Here is a 7,296-nt window from a genome sequence, read left to right as displayed (position 1 = left end):
AACACGAGATGCTGTCCACACATATATGTAAATATAGATCCTATGTTTAAACAATGAATTTATAACTATTTTGGCCCACCCTGGGGATCAATGTCATATCCTGGGAATGGCCTTCCTCCTTAGTTGCTCACAGGATGGTGTGTTCACATTGACCTATTTGCCAATTAGTCGTGCTAGGGCCTGAGTTCAGATTCCAGCACTACCAACAATTGGATCATGGAGTAAGAAGCTGAGTGTAAAACTTGTTTTCCTTTTCTCTGAGAGTCCTGGGTGTCAGGTATGATGGAGAACACGTCTACAAATCTAGATGCTATGTGATAGAATTAATGTAATAAACGGAATGGGTGTCATCATAGACAGTAAAATCAATGGTAAATAAATGAATACAACAATAAATACAAGGAAAAACCACACCAAACTTGTATGGACTGAACATCTATAGGTAAGTACAAAGCCTGTCTTTATATAAATAGTATGTTTTCAAAGGCTGGGGCTTGAATTCAGGCCTAGTCAAGAAGCCTGAAGTTCTTATCTTCAAATCCACTGCAGATTTACCCAGACCCTGAGTTCAAATACAAAACCTGGCAGAATAAATGGTGGGAATTGCAAGCCAGGGAGCTAAATTTATTTTATTTTATTTTTTCCCAGAGTGGGGCTTGCACTCGGGTCGTGGCAACTCTGCTTCAGCTTCGATCACCCTAGGCTGAAGTGCAGCCACTGGACCCACAGCTGATCCTGGGATCCTAGATCCCTAGGCCTTGAAGGGGAAAAAAAATCACAGGAAAAATGTGGCAAGATGGCCTTTTTATGTTTTCTTCCTTTGTGAGGTGACCTTCCTGGGTCCGAATGACACTGTTGCAAAGGGTATTTTACCTTCCATTGCTGAAGGCTGGTGGACTATCGGGGAAGCCATAGGACTACATGGCAACATAGGCCCTGATTTCAAATCCCTGTCCTGACACCTACCAATGGCAGGAGATACTAAGAGTCTCGTTCCCATCCATAGGAATGTTATCAATGTCACGGTTGAATGAGTTGATAGTGAATGATTCTTCTATAAAATTAGGCAAGATGATTTCAGTAAGCTGATTGATTTTATTTAATATTTATGAAACATTAAAAGAATACTATTATTTACAGGAATGCAATAATTTCAGGACACTGATTTAATTAATAGTTTATTAAGGATGAAAACAATAACATTAATTACATGGAGGCATAATAAATACCCCAGAATTTGTAGGAATGAGTCTATATAACTGAATAATGTATAGACATCTCTGGCACTCTATAAACATATATATTTATTAGTGTACTGTCATCCACATGTCAATCTGTTCATATTTTGTCAACCCCTGGGGCTCGATCTCAGGTCCTGGAAACTGCCTGTCAGCTCAATTTTCCCCAGGATGGCTTGTTGACACTCACTCATTCATGAATTTGGTCTTGCAGGCCATGAGTTCAGATGTCAGCACTCCCAAACAATTAATCGTGGAGTAAGAAGCTGATGGTGACACATTTTTTTTTCCTTTTCTGTGAAAGTCCTGGGTGTCAGGCATAAAGTGAAATACATATGCAGACCTATAATTCTATGTAATCAATGTTCTATGTGTCATAATAGTCAATAAAATAAATGGTCAATACAAGAAAAACAAAAATGAATAACTATACTGAGTGTAATATGGAGTGAACATTTGTATATGAATATAAATCATATATTTAAAATGTACATTAATAGGATGTTTTTTAGTGCTGGGGATCAATTTCAGGCCTAAGGAACAGACTTGAATTTCCTGACTTCAAGGAGGCAAGCTTCCCCTTCCACACAGTGCAACAGAGTTATCCAGACAATGAGTTCAAATCCCAATCCTGGCAGAAAAAATTACACCTATGTGAGGTCCAATTCTTAGGTATTTCGTTCTGCCTCCATTTAATGAATGTGATTATTTAAATGTTTAATGAAGTATTAACTAAAATTGATCGGTGTCCTAGGATATAATTGTGTATAATTTGATCCTAGAATCATTCAAGAACTACTCATTCAATCTTGACATTGATCACATTCCATTGGTAATCTTATGGATAAGAATGAGTTTCTTAGGTTCCCCTGCCATTTGGAGGTGGCAGGACCAGGATTCCAACTGTGAGCTCCAGCTCCCACCACTTCAACCCCAGGATAGGGAACTCACAGGTCTGTGCCAGAACATCAGCAAGACCAATGATTAGGCAGGCACCAGTGGCTCTCAGCAGTCCTCCTTGATACTTACAAGGCTGTGATAGGAGGACAATGGTCAAAGTCACCGTAGGCAGGAAAGTCCTTGAGACCCCTGTCCAATTTTAATGCCAACAAAGTCAGAAGTAGAGCTGTGTGGCTCCAGAGGTTGAGGGCTAGTCTCGAGCAAAAGCAGCTTACAGACTATGCCCAGATCCTGAGTTTAAGGTCCAGGACTGGCAACAAACAGACATACACAACAATCTAAAGCCGGTCACCCTCTTGTCCCCAACTGAATTAGACACAGTTCCCTGGGAAAGGGGCTGGGGAGCCACTGTCATCTTCACTCTGCCCATTCTGCCTGCATCACTGGATTCCGGCCATACTCCCATTCTTTCATGGTTCTTTCTGACCAATGGGATATAAGAATGGTGGTCACACCCCATTCCATGCTGCCTGATAGCACTGGGATTACTCTGTTGGTTGACAACACTACCAACAGTTGAGGAAGGTAGAGGTGGCTGAGTGGTCATCAAGACTCAAGCTGTAGGAGGAGAGGCCTTGCTCAGCCCTGCCACACACCTGCCCATGCCCCGGTCCCCTTCAGCATTCCGTGGCACTGCATTTCAAACCTAGCACTGCTTGCTTGGACCCATGGTACCTCTTGGAGTCCTCAGGTGATGGCACACCACAGGCAGGCTTGTGGCCCTGACCTGGTCAAGGCCCCCCTGTCTCTGCTCCAGGCCTGAGTATTTGCCATGCTACTGCCTTCGCTGCTCGAACCCACCAGGAGCTGCCTCCAACAGCTTCTCCCAGCAGCACATGTGAGTGGCCTCCTCCTGGGTCCATACCCTATGACCCCCACACCATGCCATTCCCCCCCTTCCCGACTGGACCTCCGGCTCCCCTATGCCCTACAGTCTGACCAGAGCGCTGCAACAAATGTGCCCCAGGGGTGGGGGTGGGAGTGGGTGTTGACCAGGGGATCCCACGCCCATCCCTAGCTGCCAGTGTCCCAGGAAACAGGGAAGTGCAGGGATGGGTGAGGAGGGGGCACCACAGAGACCCTGGCTTGGAGCAGTGGGAACCACACAGCCACGCATCTACACCCTTCCTCTTCCTGGTGGGAACCTGGTGGCTTTAGTCAGAGGTGGGGAGCAGCACCTCCACACCTGCCTTCTTGGGTCTTTTCCTTTTTTCTGAGGGCTGGGGGTGTTGGATGCAGAAAATAGGTCTCTCTTGCTGTGTGAGCCCTTGTCCTCTGTGCTCGGTCACCCTTTCACCTGAAGAGAGGGTCCCAGAAGAGCCCAGTAGGGAAGTGACAGTGCTGGGGGTCAGAGCAGAATGTGAATATCTGGGAGGAACACCCCCACAAACTCACATACACATACACCCAGCCTGTCCCTTCCCCCCAACTGTCAACAGTTCTCACAGAGTGATCACATTTCCCAGCTCTGCCAGCTTCTGCTGGTGCTCCCAGTCTATCTGGTCTCCTTGTCCTTCCCAAGAATCTGCCATGTGGCCCAGAAGCATGTAGGCTGGAAGTAGGGAGTAAGTCCATGTATGTAGCCTTTAGGACCCCATCCATTTCCCCAACACCACCCCCACCTGGGGTCAGACACCCCTCTGGGGTCACCATGACCCCCTGCTTGTTTCCTCTCCTGGCTCTGAGGAGCTGCTTGTCTCGGGACTCCTTCACCCAGCGTCCTGGACTAGGGTTTTGGTGAATGGGGAGTCAAGGGTCTGGCCCTGGAGAAAGGGATAGGCAGGGTGGTGCTGCATCATTAGAGTGGTGCTCCCCTTGGGTTGGAGCTCCTGATTCCTCCAAGGGAAGCCCCGTGCACTAGCTTGTACATTGTCCCAGATGAGGAACCAACAAACTCTGAAGAGGCACTACTCTGAGTCTGTTTGTGTGTGTATGTGTGTGTGTATGTGTGTGTGTTTGTGTGTGTGTCTGTGTGTGTCTGTGTGTGTCTGTGTCTGTGTGTGTGCATGAGAGAGAGAGGGAGAGAGAGATACCATCTTTCTCCTTGTATAACCTGACTGTGCTCAGGTGAGTGATCATTTGGAAAATTGCAGGTGCTGCATGGACGAGTCTTCTGTCACTGGTCTGGATTTGTGTGTGTGTGTGTAGAAGTGGGTTGTAATAAGGTGGCTGGGTCCTTTGGTAACTTGTGCCTGATACATTTGGGGGATGCATGGGCTTTGTGGCTGAGGTCTGGGGGCCTGGAAGTGTGAGACGCTTGAAGGGGACTCAGCAACATTAAATTATAAGACCAAGGGAACTGTGTGCCTTCGAGCTCTCTACTCCTTTGGGCCTGGTTGGTGGCAGCTGGAGCTTGGGAGGACCTGGGGATGGGGCCCACAGGGGTTGGCTTCCAAGGGGGACAGAGAGCATGGCCAGCACTTAGTAAGGAGGTGAGCCCTGCTGGTATGGAGTGCACCAGCATATGTCAGACTCCGGGTTTTCTCATCTTGACTTCTGATGGGTGAGGCCAAACCTATTTTAAATCTTTTGCTGTGATCTTCATATCTCAGCCTCCTGAGTAGCTAGGATTATATGCATGATCCTCTGGCACCGGGACTCTCGTTCTTTTTGGTGTATTAGGGTTGAACTCAAGGCCTTAGGCTTGCCAGTCAGGTCTTCTACCACGGTAGCCAAGCCTTTCTGTCTTGGGCATTTCCGAGATAGAGACTCACTCAATATGTGCTCAGGCTGGGCTGGATCATGGTCCTCCGATCTGTGACAGGCATGTGCCACGAGGCCTGGTCCTCCTTAGTTGGGATGGTAGACATATAGCTCCATGCTCAGTCATCCGTTTAGATGATTGTCCTAAACTTAGTTTACAGCAGCCGTAAAGCTCAGTCTCCTCCTGGGACAGTTGTGAGGAAACAAGGGATCAATATAGGGGGATCTCTGGAGCAGGGCCTGGCACAGAGGGAGCGGCTGTCAGATATGGTTCTTGGCAATTCTGGGAGCATATGACAGGAAGATAACTGGGAAAGGGCTCAGATGGGGCCTGTTATTAGTCCTGTGACATGTACAGGATTATGAAACAAAACATGGTTCTCTTTCATCCTTATCCTATTCCCATGAGGAAGGAGATCCTTCACTGTGTTCAGTTTTGTAGCTGGGGAAAATGAGGCACGGAGAAGATAGGTGACCAACTCATGTCCTCCAGTTGACAGAAAGCTCAGCCTGACTTCTCTGCCATGGTCCCTAGGAGAATGAGTGGTATTCAGTACACTTCTTGTGGTGGGAAGTCCACTTCTTGTCAGTCGTGGGGCTTGAACTCTGGGCCTGGGTGCTGTCTTTGATCTCCTCAGCTCAAGACTAGCACTCTACCACTTGAGCCACAGTGCCACTTCCAGTTTTCTGGTGGTTCTTTGGATATAAGAGTCTTATGGACGTTCCCGCCTGGGCTGGCTATGAACCATGTTCATCATATCTCAGCCTCTTAGTTAGGATTATAGTCCTGAACCACCGGCACCCGGCTTAATTGTAATTCTGGCTTTCTTTCTCTCTCTCTCTTTCTCTCAAAGGAACTGGTTGAATGGGTGCTGAAGAGGTGGCCCAGTGTCCCCATGTGGCTGGAACCTAAGGTGGCCCTCTCATTCTGGAGGTGGGCTGTGGGTCAGGAACTGTCTCACTCAGCCTGTTGAACCAGCCCCATGAGGTAAACCCCTCTGTGCCCTGGCTAGACCGTCCAGCCTTATTGTCCATCCAGCCTTATTGGACTTAGTATTGTTTTCTATGTCCTTTTCTAGCAACTGGCCAAAATTATGATGCATAGTTATGGAATGAAAATATAATACCATCTTAAGAAAGTCATTTAGAACTCTGGGAATGTGGCTTCATGGTACGGTGATTGCCTATCATGCATGAAAACCTGAGTTCAATTCCTCAGTACCACATAAACAGAAAAAGAAACACTGGAAGTGGTGCTGTGCCTCAAGTGGTAGAGTGCTAGCCATGAGAGAAAGAAAAAGCCCAGCAATAATTCCCTAGCCCTGAGTTTAAGCCCCAGGACTATAGTACTGGCAAAAAAAAAAACCCCAAAAACATAAAAAAATTTAGTTAGTAAATGCAAAATAAATAATCCATACTTGGAATATATATTGCTTCTTCCATACTAATACCTGACAATACTCCCTAATTCATGTACTTTACCTATATTAGGATACTGTGTTGAAAAAAAAAGTTTTGTTCATTAAGTCACAGCAATTAATGCTAGGAATGTGCTTAGATGTCAGGTGAAGATTAATTCTGGAAATTCAAAGATTCCAGGCTTTTGAGTGGTCACTGCTAATCACAATGAGAAGGATAGTCTAAGTGAGATTTGGAAATCTTTTTGGTCAGTCATGGCACCAAAAAGGCAGAGGCAAATTATCAGTTGGGACAAGAGAAGGAATAATTCTAGATGGAAGGAACAAATGATAGTAACTAATGCATACCAGAAACCATTCTAGGGAACCATTTTTGGTTATTGAAGAACTAGTTATCAGCCAGGCTTTTTCTTCATTGCCTTTAGCATTCTAAATATCTTAGGCTAGTTCTTAATCTCTGTGTGATAAATGTATCTCCTCCTATGCTGTTTTTCCATACCTGAACTCTTTTGCTTTCTAAAAATCACAGTCTTTCCTGATACTAAATACACCTACACAGATGGCAAGGGGTTGCTAATGTAAGGGTCCCATAGCTCATGAGTCATTAATGTAACAAAATGGAATAGGAGGACTTATTTATTGCTACCTCAATTTTCTGAAAGCTGCCATGTCATCATTTGATTCAAATTTCCATTCTTTGTCTACATAGTGTCATTAAGTGCACTAAATGGAAATATGAGCTGGGTGCTGGTGGCTTAAGCCTGTAATCCTAGCTAATCAGGAGGTTGAGACCACAGGATTGTGGTTCAAAGCCAGCCTGCTCTGCAAAGTCCATGAGACTCTTATCTTCAATTAACAACCAGAACCTCAGAAGTGGTGACATAGCTAAAGTGGTAGAGCACTGAGCTTGAGCTGAATAGCTGAGGGACAGCACCCAGGATCAGAGTTCAAGCCCCAGGACCAACAAAAAGTGAAAA

The sequence above is a fragment of the Dipodomys merriami genome, unplaced genomic scaffold (assembly GCF_024711535.1).
Source record: "Dipodomys merriami isolate MVZ:Mamm:240054 unplaced genomic scaffold, mDipMer1.0.p SCAF_53, whole genome shotgun sequence".
Taxonomy (NCBI): domain Eukaryota; kingdom Metazoa; phylum Chordata; class Mammalia; order Rodentia; family Heteromyidae; genus Dipodomys; species Dipodomys merriami.
This window is presented reverse-complemented; position numbering follows the sequence as displayed.